Source organism: Lithobates pipiens, unplaced genomic scaffold (assembly GCF_037356315.1).
Source record: "Lithobates pipiens isolate NorthernLeopardFrog02 unplaced genomic scaffold, aLitPip1_a1.2 Scaffold_8, whole genome shotgun sequence".
Lineage (NCBI taxonomy): Eukaryota > Metazoa > Chordata > Amphibia > Anura > Ranidae > Lithobates > Lithobates pipiens.
Genome location: NW_027507903.1, coordinates 430,096,289 through 430,114,218, shown reverse-complemented (window position 1 = coordinate 430,114,218; position 17,930 = coordinate 430,096,289). Strand labels below are relative to the sequence as shown.

Genomic DNA, 17,930 nt, shown 5'->3' with positions numbered 1-17,930 from the left:
CAAAAGTGTGTCATGCACAAGTCAAACAGAACTGTGCCCAAGCCCAACTCTGCAAGTGGGCCAGGCCCCCATATGCTGGAACCATGGCCAAATGAGCTGTGCTGCTCAAATGTGTTGACATGATGCTGAAATAGGAAAGTAGAAAGCAGAGATTCTTTTTTAGGCCTCATGTACACGGCAGTTGAAAACCTCTTTTGAACTCTGGAAAGCTTTTTTTACATACCGAGTTTAGCAGCAGTTAAAGTTAGAAGCTTTTGTAAAGATAACCTCAGGAGACCCTCCCAAATGTCCACAATGCAGGAAATCTCACTCAGAAAGGACTATAAACGACCCTGTGTACATGTACCGATAAGAGGAGAGTCCGGGGCAGGTGAAAAAGACACCTCAGATCTGCAAGTAGAGTCATCCAGTAATAGGCTGTGCTGTGAACATCTAAGGACTAGAAAAAAACTACTATAAAAGTACTGTGGCAAGGAAAACAGTTACCACATATGGACTTCACATATGTATTTAGCCATTTGCCTGGTGTTCAGCTTAATATATAAAAAATAAAAAAGTTGAAATGAGTTCAGCCTTTTAGGGAGTCTATATAGTCAATTCAGACCTGTCCTGAAGCATAGTCAAAAACGCTGCCCCCATAAACATATGAAATAGCAAACTTTACACAAAATATGTATTTTTAAAAACACATTAATTGGTATTGATCAGATTTACATGGTCTTGGCCATACATTTGTGAATGTGCGATAACAGTATAGCTCCCGTGTAAAACACATAATGTGGAGATAAACAGTGAATACAGGGCATACCGACCAGTGTAAGATGTAAGAATCTAGGATACTGGGTATGCCATAAGCCAGTGATGAGAACTGCAAAACACTCGTCACAATACTGTGTGTGACGTCTATGACTGAACAAGACAAGCAAATCCTTTCTACATACACAACAATTGTCAGCCTTATACTTGCAGAACAAGGCCTGCCAGTGCAGTCACGCCCACCCGACATGGCCTCTCCTGAAAACATCTGAGGGATTTTTCATTCAAACCCTTTGCAACATCCCACTTTGCGTGCCTACAAATGCAGGCCTGTCATGATGCTTTCCCAGCGACGTCAGTCCTTACACACGGCCTTGTCACGCACGCTGGTAGAGGAGTCACTGTACCAGCAAGTCTGGAACAGAATTGAAGATCTGTTTCCTGCAATGCTCTGGGAGAGTAACTTTTGAATACATGGATGCCACAGCTTTCTTTAATCTTAAACTCTACACACAAGCTTTTTTCTGTTCTTACAGTACAGTAAGCTAAAGGTGCGCCACTATTAGGCTATTTTAACCATTCCTAAATGCAATTACAGTGAATACAGGCATAACCCACTTTTAAGTACACAACGGGATTTACTAAATCTGTAAAGTGCAAAATCAGACTCCCTTCTGCATAGAAACCAATGAGCTTCTAACCCCAGCTTGTTCAATGAAGCTTTGGTAATAAAACCTGGAAGCTCATTGGTTTCTATGCAGAAGGGAGCCTGATTTTGCTCTTTCCAGCTTTAGTAAATAAACCCCATTGTGTACTTTAAAGTGGGGTATGCCTGTAAACTGCTAATTGTTTATTCAGGGAAGCCTATCCCACACCCACCTAACTGTCCCCAAGTCACCCCCTTCAAATCATTCTCTGCAGCTATTACCTTTTGTACCACCACCCCCTCCCTTTAGAATGTAAGCTCTGCGAGTAGGGCCCTCCTGTTTCTTCTGTATCGAGCTGTACTGTAATTGTGTTGTCCCCCCTATACATTGTAAAGCGCTGCGCAAACTGTTGGAGCTATATAAATCGTGTATAATAATAATTGAATTACACATCAACCATCGTACATTTTTATAAATCGGATATGGCCATATTTAGGGATTAGTGCATTTTTAAAGCAAAGTGCACTTATATTTTGGCTCCTTTGTCCTTACCTAAACTAACCGATCTCTGTATAGATGCATAGTTACCTGGGGATCCAATGACAGCAGCCTCCAGAGATTGTTAACATCCAGAGCCACAATTCTTTCTATTGTTCAAGACTGTGCATTAGTCCCATAAGCTTACAGTACATGGTGCTGTGTTACAAGGCAGGAAATAAAGGGGGACAGCTGTCACCGAAAACTATGGGGATGTAATGCGCAATCGCATCAGATCTAGGCATTTGTGGATGGAGAGGGTAAGTTAGTTTAGGTCAAGGCAAAAAGGATAGGTGCACTTTATCTTAAAGGGCACATCGGCAGATGGTATATATTAAAATTTATGTTTATAAAAATAAACACACACACACACACACACACACACACACACACACACACACTACAGCACCCAACAGTACCATCGATAATTTGAGCTTGCTTACATGGGTAACAGAGTGATCAGTTCAGCAGTGTGCCGAGACTTCTTTCACAGTCCAGTTAGAAGGCGGGGGAGGGAACCAAGCTGCATTGCTCAGAAGCGGTGAAGCAAAGGGATGTCGCCAACCTAGTTCTGCTGTCTTTCAGAGATGCCTGGACAGTTACTGTTCCTGAACTAAAAGTACACATTTCACCAGTAAGATCCACACTTATTCCAGCCTTGTACAAGGTGCTAATCTACGCAACAGTACAAGAACATTCTCCAAACTTTGTACTTTTTAAATCAACAGAGTGCAAAACAGCGCACTCCGCGCACATCAGTGCTGCAAGCATGGCAACCAATGACCTTGGTTTACTTCACACCCCCCCCCCCCCCCCCCCCAGGAAAAATCTTCCTTTATATACTATTACAAAATAAATATTGGCCACAGGGACAATTTACAATACACAGTTCTGATTGAGCTGAATACCATCTCCCAAATGGCCCACACCACAATAAGTGTTTAGCCCAAGGATGACCATACATCTTTCTAAGCGATCGGGGTGTACGTGGCCAATTTGTTTGGGAGACAACTTGTTGGTAGTAATGCAATTTTCATATAGTGTGCACAAATAAAATCTATTCAGTAATAGGATTTGTAAAGTGAATGCGGGATATTACCATTCCTAAAGGACTTGAGTGCTAAGGAGTAAATAGTACTAATTAGGTGCTAATCACACTAGATGTTGCTTCACCTAAGAGTGTGGTTTATAAATGAAGCAGGGTAGGTGGTCTTGTTTATGCCATCAACGACAAGACAATCCGATTTACACTGTGTTTTATGCTTCACAGCCACGCTATTTAACAAATTGTTTGGCTCGCTGATCTGATGCATCCCATTACAAGTGCTCATGTTCTAGCCTATATACACTTATGGATGTTAAAACACAAGCTTATAGGACAATTTTAGTTGTGCAGGTGGTCAGAGGAACAGCACATGGAACCGATCAGTTGTGCTGCAGGGTATGGAGCATGCCAATAGTAAGCAAGAGAAGTGACAGCTAATCATCCACGGAGGCAAGTGCAGGAACTGGGGGAGGGGGTGTGTTAGTTCACCTTTTCATTTTCCTAATTTTACACCTTTAATGTGTATGTCAACGGCAGGTTCGCTTCCAAGCAGGGCTGTGTGCATCCATTAACAGCCCTGCCCCCCACTCCCTCACAGCATTTGATTGACAGCAGTAGGACCCAATGGTGCCCCCTGCTGTCTGAGCCTGCAGGAGGGGAGACAGAACCAGAGCTGGGTTGATACAGGACTAAGGCAAACATTGAGGGGGGAGGGGAACTACTTAAAAAGGTTCTTTACCTTCATGCAGGTAATGCATTAAAAAGCCTTCTGGCTTTAGAACCACTTTAACTCCTCTTACGCCAACATAAACAAGCTTTTTAAAGTTCTGCAGTTTAGAGTTGCACTCATCTTTCCACAATGCCTACATCTACAGAGCTGAATGAGGGTTTTTTTTAAAAGTGCTTTTTCACTGCTTGTTCAGAGTATGTAAATAGTTTAGTGTGCCCATAGAGTCATTATATTAATATTACAATTGGTTGTCATCCAAACAAAATGTACATCTACTCTTTAGTGCCTATGAAGCAGTGAAGTGGAGCACTGTTATCTATATTCAGCTTTTCTGAATCTTTAAAAAAAAAAAAAAAAAAAAAAAAAAAAAAATCGACTCACCCCATTCTAATTGGTAACAGACTATGCCAACACAAGCAAGAAAAAAGGGATAAATGTCGGCATACAGGCACCTGCTGATTCAGTTACTGGTGCTCCACAGCACATGCTCAGTCCAAGTCAAGGAGCAGGACGAACTGTAATGACTCAGACATTCTACAGCCACACACACATTCCAAGGGGTGTCATTAGGTCAATTACTGACCTAATGAGGAAAAACTAACCCCTGACCTAAATAGTTTTTCTGAATACTGTGAAAAAATATAGCTAAAGAATAGTGCATAGTGGTGCCCACTCTGGTATTCGTATCAATTGGGCTAAGTCTAGTCTCCTTCCCTTGGATGGAGGGGCCTGTCATGGCACACCCTCCGGTCCATTGGAATGGGTATCCTCCTTTAAATATCTGGGGGTGCTGGTGTCCAGGGACCCCTCTCAATATTATCGACTTAATATATCCCCTCTGCTCCGCTTTGTTAGAGACCGATTTCGATCTTGGGCTGGGTTGCCACTGAATCTATTGGGGCGGGTTGGTATTTTTAAGATGATGGTGTTGCCCAAACTTCTCTATATGTTTAGGAATAGTCCTGTGTGGGTACAGGCCTCCTTTTTCAGTGAATTGGATGGGTGCCTTACCTCCTTTTTGTGGAGGGGCGCGTCCCCGCGCCTGGCCAGGGCCACGTTGCGCCTTCCCACTCATCTGGGGGGGCTTGCCCTCCCGGATGTGCGGATCTATTATTGGGCAGCAATGTTGGTCACTGCATTTTGGTGGCTGGAGGGGAGTCGGTCTAATGCTGCGGTGCGTCTGGAGGCGGCACGGGTGGGCACCCGCCGAGATCTTCAGGATCTGGTTTATAGGGGGGTCAGAGCCTATTCTGATCTTCCTATTCCGACGAAGGCTACGTTGAAGGTGTGGGTGGTGGCTAGACGTCGTTTTTCGAGTTCCGATCGGTGGTCTCCTGCGCAGCCACTTTGGGGCAATCCTGCCTTGCATCATTTTCGTACGGTTCCGGACCCTCGGGTGTGGGCTAGGTACGGGATAGCGACTCTCCGGGATGTTATGCCCGCCGGTGTTCTACTGACATTCTCACACTTGTCTGGGAAGTATGGACTCCCGGGATGGATGTACTTTCGGTACATTCAATTGCGCCATGCTGCCAGGGCCCAATTTCCGACTCCCCCCTCGATTCAGACTGATCCAGTGGAAGACTTATTGTCTGATAGTGACCTGAGGAAGCCCCTCTCTGCATTGTATTCCACTTTACTACCAAAAGACACTCCCAGGATGGCTTGGGTGTGGGAGGAATGGCGAACCGACATCCCGACGCTCACTAGAGAGGATTGGGAAGACTGTCTAGCCTACGGGCCCAGGGTACTGATAGCAGCGGGGGACAAATTGATTCAGCTTAAATTTCTCCACAGAGTTTACTTTACCCCAGTCCGATTGGCGAGAATGTATGCTGATAGGGACCCGCAGTGCCCCCGTTGCAGAGTACATCGTGGCACTTTTATTCATATGTTCTGGGAGTGCCCGTCTCTGGCGACTTTTTGGGATGGGGTATTTGAACATATGAATGTTCGTATGGAATTATCAGTCGTCAGGTCGCCAGAGCTAGCTCTCTTGGGGGTGCAGGAGGAGGCCCAGAGGCCGCATCACAGTAGGATACTTATCTATATGCTTTGTTTTTACGCTAGAAAGGAGATTCTGGTGAGATGGACATCCCCGACTCCACCTGGGGTGTCTGCATGGGAGAGTAAAATAAACGCTATGTTGCCCATGTACAAGCTGACATATATGAGCAGGGGCTGTCCTTGGAAGTTCGACAAGGTCTGGTCCCCATGGCTTGGGTCCGCCCCTGGATAGGTGACGGCTAGCTTTGTGCACTTATCCCTCTGCACTTCCTGCCCCTTCTGCTGTTTCTCCTCTATTTTTCCTCCTTGTCCGTTCCCCCCCTGGTCCCTTTTTTCCTTTTTCTCTCCCCTCCTGTTTTTTCTTTTCCCTGTTTCCGGTGCCCTCTTTGTTCCCCTGTCCTCCTTTGTCCTCCTGTATCCTCTTCTCTCCCTGCTGGGTTGTGGCACTGTGTCAGGCATTTTCTGGTTCACACTGTTTTATTGGTCTTGTGATTGATAAGTCGATTTATGTACGGTACTCATTGTATACCTTGTGTATGTGGATTTTGTATTTTGATGATGTTCAATAAAGCACTCCTGATTGTTAAAAAAAAAAAAAAAAGAATAGTGCATAGAGATATTACACAAGCCATGTTGTAATTTAATGCAATTAAAAAATGTATTAAAATTTTCAATCTGCAGCACTTTTATTTTTGGTAAAATTCAATGCAATATGGCTACCTGGAGACTTCCAGAGAAATGTAATTTCCTGCTTGCAGGATTGGCTCACTGATGTTCCCACAAATCTGCTCTTTTATACAAGTACTAATTTTAGGCATCCTCTGCAATATGAATTATATAAATGCTCAAATCCTAAAAGGTTAAAAGCAGAACTCCATATTTCCACACTTTACATAGTGAGAAAATAGTTACTTCAAGAGGGACTTTGCAGGCAGACTAAGGGAGTAATTAGAAGGTATAACAAGAGAAGAAAAAAAAATTAATTAATTAGTTAATCTAAAAACAAGGCCTAAATACACATCACATGATAATAAAAACGTTTAGCATGATGACACAAATATGAACAAAAAGCACCCAAATCAGATATACTGGACCACCAAGCGGGCCAAGATGGAACAAAGGCCAGACTGCTACAAGGGATTCACAGCTGGACCCAACGCGTTTCAAAAATATTTGTTTACTCTTTCAGGGAAAGAGAAAAGGGTGCGAGAAACAGTCGTCATGCATAAAAGAAACATATGTACGATAATGGCATGTTCCAGCAGAACATAATAGCATGTCGAGCAAGCCAAGGTAGATTGCAGAGGCTCCATGCACATACAGGGATCATAAATAGGTAGAGTATTCCACTCAAACAAAAGGGGAATTGTGTCAGTCGGTACACCTGGAGTGGTGGCTGTTGGAGATCCCAGGTTTACCGACTGACAATTCCCCCTTCGTTTAAGTGAAATATTCTACCTATAGTTGTATGTGTATTTGCCCCCTTTGGGTCATGCTTTTAGATTGTAGACAAAAAAAAAAAAAAAGCACTACTTTTCTCTATAAATCAGAGATGGATAGATATCTATAGCGCTTGTTATACCTTCTAATTACTCCCTTAGACTGCCTCTAAAGTCCCTATTGGGGTAACAATTTTCTCAATTTGAGTCTTTTTGGGATGTTGGCAGCACTTTCCCTTCTTGTTTTTAAGACCAGTAGCCAACTGGTCCTCTCACTTTCACACTTTACATATTTGGCTTAGGCAAAGTTGGCCCAAATGAGCCATGTCCCTCACTAACCTGTGAGGCCGCTGGATGTGTAGTTTAAACTGCATGTAGCCGAGGCGACATACAGCATACCGTACTGTGTTCCAAGACTGCCTCATACCCAGAAGATGCCCAAACCGCAGCTTTGTGTGTCTTATAGACACAGCAGCAGCTTGGGAGCGAGCACACAGCAGTGCCCCGAGGGCATGTGGCTTTCTCTGGGAGGAGCAAAGAGGAGGAGCAAAGAGGAGGAGCAAAGAGCACCAGCAGGGGGACCCCAAAAGAAGAGGGTCCGAGTTGCTTTGTTTAAAACCACTGCACAGAGCAGGTGAACTTTTTTTTCCCCCCCAAATAATAAACAAGAAGCTTTAATACCATTATAAGAACATAAACAGGTAGGACTCTGCAAGGATTTTAGCAAACGTTGCAATGTACATGCATCACCCAGTGGGGATGGTTTTAATCTGCACAAAACAGAAGGCCCTCTTTAACAGTCATTCACTTGTAAGGACATACACATTATAGGACAGTAAAATATGTATTAAAAAAATGGCATATGAATTAACAGCCTATCCAATGTACAGGGCTGCCGATTACAGATACAAATCAATAATTACAATCAATTCGGGTGAATGTTAGCATCTTCTCACCAAGGTTGGTAAAATTCTACGGGTACAACTATATAAAGCAGAGAACGCAACACTGACCAACATTTAAAGGTGAATGAATCAATGCAATTCAAAAAGGGAAAGGAAGTCCTAAAAGTCGCACATCACAGCAAAAAGATGGAAAGAGCAAGCCAGTGGTGTAGTGGTTAGCACTCTCGCCTAGCAGTAAGAAGGGTCGCTGGTTCGAAACCCAACCAAGACACTACCTGCCTGGAGTTTGCATGTTCTCCCTGTGCCTGTGTGGGTTTCCTCTGGGCACTCTGGTTTCCTCCCACACTCCAAAGACATGCTGGTAGGTTAATTGGATCCTGTCTAAATTGTCCCTCCTTGAAGGTAGGGACTGATGTGAATGTACAAATATGTACAGTATCTGTAAAGCGCTGCGTAAAATTGATGGCGCTATATAAGTAACCAAAATAAATAAATAAATGGGGTACAACAGCCTCAGCCATACTCAAACTTCACCTGCATGTGCACAGGAGTCATGGCCACAGCATGGCTCTCTATGGACGGAGTGCAGTTTATTGAGAGCACAACGCGCATGCGCCACTGACAGACACCGCTAAAGTAAATTTATCCTAAACAGTGCGCGTTTAGGATATATTTACTGTACCTGCAGATAAGCCTTATTATAGGCTTACCTGGAGGTATAAAATGGGAAAAAAAAAAAAAAAAAAAGGCTTTACTCTCAATTTAAAGTGGTTCTAAAGGCAAGTGGCTTTCTACCTTAATTACAGTAAACCTTCTGCATGTAGTTCCCCCTCCCTTGTGATTAGCTGAGCCTGATCTCTCACTTCTTATTGACATTCCTCTAAAACCTCCACACTGGATGCGATGTGTGCTTTTAACATTGCTGCCAGCTGAGTTTTTACATTTTTCCTCACAAATGCCAAAATGGAAATTTTTGGCTCGAAAATAATTAAATATTTATGTTGCACATTATAAGTTTATAACAGGTGAGTTTTGTTACACCTACTACATTCCTTTATGTACTGCCAAACCTGAACTGTAAAAATGACAGTCTGAAGCCGCCCTGTTGCTATGGGTAGGACCTCTTAGGCTTGGTTCACAATAGCCTGAACAGTAAAAACGCATCATTTTACTGTGGGGTAACTGCCTGTGTAAGCTGCAGCAAGCAGTGGTGCGAGTTTCAGCACATTGTACTGCTTTTTTTTTTACCTTATATAAAGTACCCCATAGCGACACTTTACTTTTGTCTTCACACAGCAGTGTGGGGTATTGCACTGAAGTGTGGTGCATGCGTTGCCATCTAGTGCGCTGCAGAAAATTGTTGACATGCTGCTTTTTTCCCCCCCACACTGCATATCACACACCAGAATTGTCATGTAATCTGAGCACATAGGAAAATTGTTTTCCATGTGCCCTAGTGGTGAACTGCATTTATGCAGTATGGACAAAATGCAAGTTACCGCAGAAAATGCGAACAAGCCCTTTGAGCCTCACATCAGCCTTTATCCTGGACATAAAGCAGCCACATTTGTCTGAAGATTTGAAACGGACTCAGAATAACTGCTTATATTAAAATGGGAGACTCGGAGCAGAACATGCTGAACCTTCCACTGCGGCTAAAAAGCCAAACAATCTCAGTAGTAAACCACTTCTTGTACAATGACACATTCAGAGGGAACAAACTGTATTGTTACATGAATCATAAAACATCAGCTAAGCAAATTAGAAAATCAATAATGTGAAGAGGTGAACTTTCCACTGAGAAATTGAGAATCTTCTATAATCTTTCAAACCCGCAAATAAGACTTTTATAGAACATTTAGTGCCTCAGACACATACTTTGAGAGTTCCAGGCCGATAACCTTTTTTTGTAAAAAAAATAAAAAAATACTACATGCAAATTTAGGTTTACACCAAAATTCTTTAATGGACACTGACGACATGGGTTTTGGTCACACCGATTTTAAAATACTTCCATATTTCTTCAATGGCAAAATGCAGGTAGTTGCGATTGGGGTATAGGGAGGGGGCAGTAAAAATAGGCGGCTGATGTGCATTGTTACCATCCTCCTCACATTGTGACCATCACACAGCCTATAGTACAGAAAAAATGTAATATTTGTCAGCAATTCCAGTTTGTGTAGAAACATGAAGCATGCTACTGCACAGGTTAATGCATGACCTCTAGTTTTACAACTGCATTTTTCTGTGAACAAACTATATATCCCACAATCCCTGGCTCCCATGCTAGTGCTCTGCAGATGAGATAATGAAATCTATCTCAGCCATAAGTAGGCACAACATTCAGACACAGAGCACTTCCCATGCAGTTTAAATAATTGTTATAATACATTAGCGCACCCCCCCCCCCAATTTGTGCTGCAGTACACAGTGGATGGCAATGCATGACCTGGAACAGAAAGCTATCTTTGTCCCACTGGCAGTTATGGACGGGCTAGCAGAAAACCATGGATATAGGGTAATCAATCAGTAATGACTCTACAAACTTCAACCACAGCATGTGAGCCCATCATTAAAAAGCAAAGCAAACACAGAATATAACTATACTAATACCTAGTTAAAACAACAAAACATTTGAAAGTGTACAATGCCCCTGAGCTGCAAAGGCTGCTGAACAGAAAAAATTATCCCCTATATGCCTCACCTTGGTGAGTTTAGCAGGCAGGACCAATGCCATTCAAAAAACCTGTTCTGCTGTCATAATATCGCCTGCTGAATGCCGGTCAGCTGCACCTCCACTGCTCTCTGAAAACGATCCACCGCGGATCGCTCTTCAAAAAGAAACATGGGTGTAAATGAGCCCTTAGGCTCCTTCTCACATTTTCCTGTGTCTTCTTACTTGCTTTGTTGTTGTTTTTTTTTTTTTTTTTATTATTTTTTTTTTTTAAAGGCTATTTACACAGCTCAGCATCTCAAGCTCAAATTTACACAAACAAGTAAATGAGTCAGAGCAGTGACACATCCTGGACTGGGCACTGCAGTGTCTGAAAATAAAAATGGACTGCTGTGCTGTCTTATAGTAATACCCAGTGCACTCTGGGAACCCTTTGTCATATTAAAAGTTTATCTGTAAAAAAAAAAAAAATATATATATATATATATATATATATATATATATATACACCACACAAAACTATTTGTTTTCTTTTGGCCAGCCTATGGCTGTCTTAAAGTGGTTGTAAACCCTTACAACCAACTTTGACCTACAGGCAAGCCTAGATTAAGGCTTACCTGTAGGTCCAAGAAATATCTCCTAAACCTACACGGTTTAGGAGATATTTGGCGAAAGACAGGCACCGCTGTCTTCGGCGCTTGCGCTGTAGACAGCGGCGCGCAGGCGCACTGAGCGCACCCCGGTCAACGGCGATATGCGCGAGTGGCGGCTCCAGTGCGCAGGCGTGACGTCATCGCGGCTTCGCTGAATGACAGCGGTGGAGCAGCGAGACCCTCCGAAAAGATGGATGCGCCGGACTACAGGGGACAGCGGTGACTTCGCTGGCTCCTGTGTCAGGTAAGTGACACATAATGGACTACTATGTGATGCATAGTAGTCCATTATGCTTTACCTTTGCAGGGAATGAAAGAGGAAGTAAACTCCTCAGGGTTTACTTCCTTTAATTCTTTAAAACCAACAGGTGCCCAACCTTTGGTACTGCAGCCACTGACCTGTATTTCCCCATCGCCTTGTTATAGCAACGATTTCTAGCAGTCATATGCAATAGGTCTCCAGTCTATGACTCTCCTGAAACATCCTCATTCTCCAACTCCTCCTATAGCATGTCTCAGAACGTCTCCTACAATCGTGGCCTCTGACCATCTTTTAGCATGTTCGTGGTCTGACCATGACTATAGGTCTTTGACTACATCCTGTTGTGGGTTTGTGTTGTGGTCTTTGCTACTGAATATTCACAGATTAGTATGACGCCCTTTGAGGATGTCAGGGCCCTCGAGTCTTCATCTGCCCGCCCCCCCACGGTGCCCACAGCTTATAAATCTTTTTACATTACAATACTGCCACTATATACCTTTTTGGATGATCTGTATACCATGGTTGCATCAAAAACTGCAGTTTCTTCAGTGCTGAGCGTTCGGGAAGGAGGAGATTTTCACTGCAGACTGTATTCGCAACCACGTGCGATTTCAAAATCATGCGACCTGGCTATCTGAGAACAAGATACTGTTCTCTCCAGCATAAAAGACAACTGAGCATGTGCAGGTCGGCTACTCCGCCTTTGTTATCTGGCCTTCCCCAGGGGGAGGATCTATGCATACAGTATAAAAAACTGCCTTTTTACACAATGCAAAGGATTAAACGTTCCAGTGAGTATAACAAGCATACTACTGTTGAGGGTTTAAGCAGTGCACTCAATCGCAATCAGTTGTTTGCCACAAGCTCTAAGGGTCTGTGTTAATAGCAGCAGTTCAAGAGGGTTCCGAGTTCATTTAGAATGCATCTGACCTGCAATTGACTTACTTCTGATTTGCAATAGATCTGTTTCAAGCCAGGTTTACATTCTTTTAGACTTTTATGGGGATGCAAAACCCACCTGGGAGTCAACAAAATGCTGGCCATACTAAACCTGTACATCAGGGGTCTCAAACTGGTGGCCCTCCAGCTGTTGCAAAACTACAAGTCCCATCATCCCTCTGCCTGTGGGAGTCATGATAGCACGTGTTCTGACCCAAGCATTTATAGAATCGTTTATTCAGAGGTCTATGCCGTAAACCATGCCTCCCATGCGCAGGAGTGACATCTCTGCTCGGCCAGTCAGGTCAAACAGCTCGAGCTCGCAAACCCAGGAGGAAGACTGGGTAAAGTTGGAAGCTCTGTCATTGGTGACAGCACGCCGCTGGAGGGCTTCATTTTAAAAGGCAAATTTCTCATAATGTGCTGGTATGCTAGCACATTGGCTTGCAGGGCATTTTTGTTTTTTTAAACAAAGTTAACTATGGCTTTCAGCATATTTTTTTATACCTTTAGCCTAGGTTCACATTGGTGAGGGTTAGAAGTCGTGCGAGTTAAGCTGAACTCGCACAATTTCTAATCCAGCAATGCAGTCTGACTTCAGCAGCGATTTGACAGACAACTATGCTGGTACCTGCACAGATATCTATACAAATAATGCTGCCCCCCCCCCCCCACGAAGTCACCAAAATGAGTACAGGAACTACTTTTTGGGCATCGATGCAGCGCTGCACGGAATTGGAGGGAGCCATTGCAGGCAATAGCTGCCAAATTGGTATGCGATTTGACAATTCAAATCGTACCAACATGAACCTAGGTTGAAATGCAGTTCTAGGTTAGTCTATGTGGCCACTCACATAAGGCATTTAGATCAGTGTTTTAAGAGCATTAAAGGAGGCATGTAATAAAATTATATATATATATATATATATATATAACACCCGAAAGCTGCTTTCAGAGAAGACTTTTAAACATAAATGTATGCGTGTACACGTGCAGAAATACATGCGTATCAATTTTAGTGGGCAGATTATTATTCTGGCTGGTAGAATAATTTTACACAATGCCAACGGCCTGTGAAAATGTATAAAATGTGCATAATTATGTGCAACAAGCATTTATGCTTGCTTTTGTTGCCACATTTCCTGACAGAAAGATCCAGCTTCATACAGGGAATGATATGGCTGAAAAGCAATTGTATTTACCATTCTATTTATCCAATTTGATTTCACTTTGCCACTGGATATCAATCAGCAGCAGGGGCGTTTCAAACCTTGAAGGGAAAGGGTGGCAATTATCAGCAAATTAGGTCGAACAGTGTAATCAGCCATGATAGCCACCCCATGCACAGGCACCATAAGAAATCTATAAACAAGCACACAGTAGTTAAGACTACTTTATCAGAAGTACTAAGAGTTATAGGATGTTTTTCCCTTTTATCTTTTTGGATACAAAAAAGCCGTAGCCTTGGGGGGTGGGGGTGTTTGCCTTGCTTTTGTTGTGTATTTTGTCTCATCAAGCTTTTGGCCCTGGTGTAACACAATAGGAAATTGATTAAGTAGGTCTTTTGTTGCTATACAATAGAAAAAATGCACAATTACTGCGAAACCTTCCCATTGTATTAGCAGAATCTTCCATATAGAAACAAGGTTTTTTTTCATGTCTTTTGGAGGTGCCCACAGACCGATTGAAATTTGGCTGGTTCAGCATGAACCGACCAGATTTCAATCAGTGTGTGGTTGTCTATTCAAATCACCAACCTCTGTCGAAGGAACATTTTGGAAAACTTTGGTTGATCAGCGGCTGCACTGATCAGTGTATTCCTGCAGCGCCAAGACCAGCTGTCAGAATACAATGTCCAAGGGAGGGGCATTGCCCTATCCACCTGGTATGTGTGGATGGATGAACTTGCTTATTTAAACTAAACTAATATATGGTCATCTTTAGGCAATAGGGTGGTTCTTGATGATAATTTGAATTTCCTAAGCAAAAACATTCAATAAGCAGGTCATACAAATCAAACTTGAGAACACCAACCACATTTGATCACAGCCTATTACAGAAAACTCTAAAGAAAATAGTAGTGGTTTTAAACAAAGGCCCTATTCACACCCAAGTGTTTTGTATTGCGAAGAGTCACAATGCTCAACATCAAAAATGTATTTCAATGGTGACTTTGTGCACACATGAGGCACCTGTAGTATGATGCCTGAAGCGCCAAACTTTATGAGCTACTTTTGAGACAAATCTGGGCCTTTTTGGCTGCACAGACTTCAAATTGAACGTTTTTTCAGGTGCATTTCAGACTTTTGCGCCTGTAAGAACTGGTCTTATACTTGGCGTTTTCAACTAGCTAAAACAGACACCTGATGTATGAATACACATGTAAAAAATGCTTTAAAAATGCTTCTAAAACACTCAAAGCATCTGAAAAATGACTCAGGTTTGTATGCGGCCTTATAGTACAAAGCATACCTTTTCAAACTTGGGCATTACCACATTTTGTAGTGTTAAAGCAGGATTCCGCTGCGGTTTAGTTTTTTTTTTTTACCTGTGTCACTGGTGGGCGATTCCTACCATGTCTTAGCAGTCACGATCGGCGTGTTTTTGACCCCCGGCGTGACAATTTTATTGCAGAGGAAAACTTAAAAAAGCAGTCCGGCGGTTTCCATTTTTACTGTGGGCGTCTGAAGCCCACAGGCATTTACTTCCTGTATGCGATGACGCTGAGCTCCCAGCATCCACCGCTCCATCGGCTTTACTATGTCCCCCATGGATTCTTGGGAAATAGCTAAGACATTTCCCAGGGACCATTGCGAGGCCGATAACCACGCCTACTCCCACGGGAGAACAGCCCGGAAGTCGGCACAAACATCACAAATATAAAAGGTAAGTACTGAATAATATTTTATTTCAATGTTCATTACTGTAACTATGTTACCATGCGATTTAGATAAGAAGAAAATGCAATTTTAGGTACAAAACCGCTTTAACTAGAATTAAAGTGGAACACAAAAAAGGAAACAGGCAGGGCTTTTAGTACAAGAGACATAGGCAAGTAAGCAACTTTTCCTGTTGAAGAAACCTGTACTGTACACAGTTACGTACACGTAGCTCAGTGCACAAATTTCAGAAATGGCAAGATGACTGAATACCCATAGATGAAAACAGCCGTGGATTAATACCCAGAAGCCTCCGCGCTGAGTCCTTGGACATCACCATGCTGAGAAGGCAAGTAGAGCTCAGTTTTTTTGCAAATACAAAACTTAAAATGTCATGGCTTCTCAAGTATTCAACCAAGTCCACATTGGTGCAATTCCAGCATCACAAGATCTCAAAATACACCCGTTTGGAAGGCCTCCGAGTTCATCAAGAGAACATATCTAAAACAAAACTGCAATAAAGCAGCAAGATATTAACCAGTTGCCGACCGCCGCACGCCGATGTACGTCGGTACAATGGCACGGGCAGGCATAAGGACATACATGTACGTCCCTTGCCTCCCGCGGGTCGGGGGCCCGATCGGGCCCCCGCCCGGTGCCTGCGGCGGTCGGTATTCGTACGGGAGCGATCCCGGACGAGGGGACGGCCATTCATTCATGGCCACCCCCTCGCGATCGCTCCCGACGAATAGAAATCCCCGGTGACATCACTTCCTCTCCTGTAATGTAAACACAGGAGAGGAAGTGATGTATTCTCTCCTCCGTGTCGGTATTTTTCGTTCCGACACGGAGGAGAGCGGATCAGTAAGTTGCACCAACACTCTACACACACAGTAGAACATGCCAGGCACACTCACACCCCCCCTTTACCCCCCGATCACCCCCCCAATTACCCCTGCCCCCCAGTCACAGTGACACCAATGTCATTTTTTTTTTTTTTTTTTTTTTTGCATTGGTGTCATTTGTGACTGTAATAACTGTTAGGGCAGTTAGAGTTAGCCCCCTTTAGTTCTAATGTACCCCCCTAACCCCCCCAATAAAGGTTTAACCCCGTGATCACCCCCCGTCGCCAGTGTCACTAAGGCTGGGTTCACATTGCAGCGGTTTATGAGAACGAATGTGATTCGCACCGCACTGCAGTGCAAATCACATCCGATCTCTGTGCGATTCGAGTTCAGCCATTCGCCGCACCCGCCGCAAATTCGCACGGGACCCTTTTTTTGGCCCGCAGCAGAATCGGATCGCATGGGTGTTCACACCATGCGATCCGAGTTTGCAGATCGCACTGCGATATGCGAACTGATCTGGGGGTGTCAGTAACATTTCACTGACACTCCCAGCAGTTCGCATAGGGCAGTGTGAACTGCCGCCGGGAGGCATGCGATGCGGGAACCCGCCGCGCATTCGTGGCGTTCCCGCATCGCTCCAGTGTGAACCCAGCCTAATAAGCGATCGTTTTTCTGATCGCTGTATTAGTGTCACAGGTGACGCTAGTTAGGCAGGTAGGTATTTAGGTTCGCTGCAGCTTTTTATAGCGCCAGGGACCCCCATATACTACCGCATAAAGCCCCCTAATTGCCCCCTAGTTAACCCTTTCACCAGTGATCACCATATAACTGTTACAGGTGACGCTGGTTGGTTAGTTATTTTTTTATAGTTTCAGGGCACCCGCCATTTATTACCTAGTCTGACTAGTGTACCCCTAAATTTAGGGGTGTCTACTTTCCAAAATGGGGTCATTTGGGGGGGGTTTGTGCCATCTTGGCATTTTATGGCCTTCAAAACTGTAACGCCCTTAGAAAGCCTGAAGGCGGTGCTTGGTTTTCGGGGCCCCGTACGCGGCTAGGCTCCCAAAAAGTCCCACATATGTGGTATCCTCGTACTCAGGAGAAGCAGCAGAATTTATTTTGGGGTGTCATTTCACATATGCCCATGGCATGCATGAGCAATATATCATTTAGTGACAACTTTGTTAAAAAAAAAAAAAAAAAAAAAAGTTTGTAATTTTCCCGCAACTTGTGGCAAAATATAAAATATTCCATGAACTCAACATGCCTCTCAGCAAATAGCTTGGGGTGTCTACTTTCTAAAATGGGGTCATTTGTGGGGGTTTTGTGCCATCTTGGCATTTTATGGCCTTCAAAACTGTAATAGGTAGTGAGAAGTGAACTCAAAAATTTACGCCCTTAGAAAGCCTGAAGGCGGTGCTTGGTTTTCGGGGCCCCGTACGCGGCTAGGCTCCCAAAAAGTCCCACATATGTGGTATCCCCATACTCAGGAGAAGCAGCAGAATTTATTTTGGGGTGTCATTTCACATACGCCCATAGCATGTGTGAGCAATATATCATTTAGTGACAACTTTGTGTAAAAAAAAAAAAAAAATTTTTTTTTTTGTCA

General features: G+C 43.5%; 1 protein-coding gene across 1 annotated transcript in view; it reads right to left on the bottom strand.

Moving 5' to 3' along the window:
• Nucleotides 1–17,930, bottom strand: part of MAML1 (mastermind like transcriptional coactivator 1) — a 122,028-nt gene that overhangs the window by 54,009 nt on the left and 50,089 nt on the right. The window lies entirely within an intron of this gene.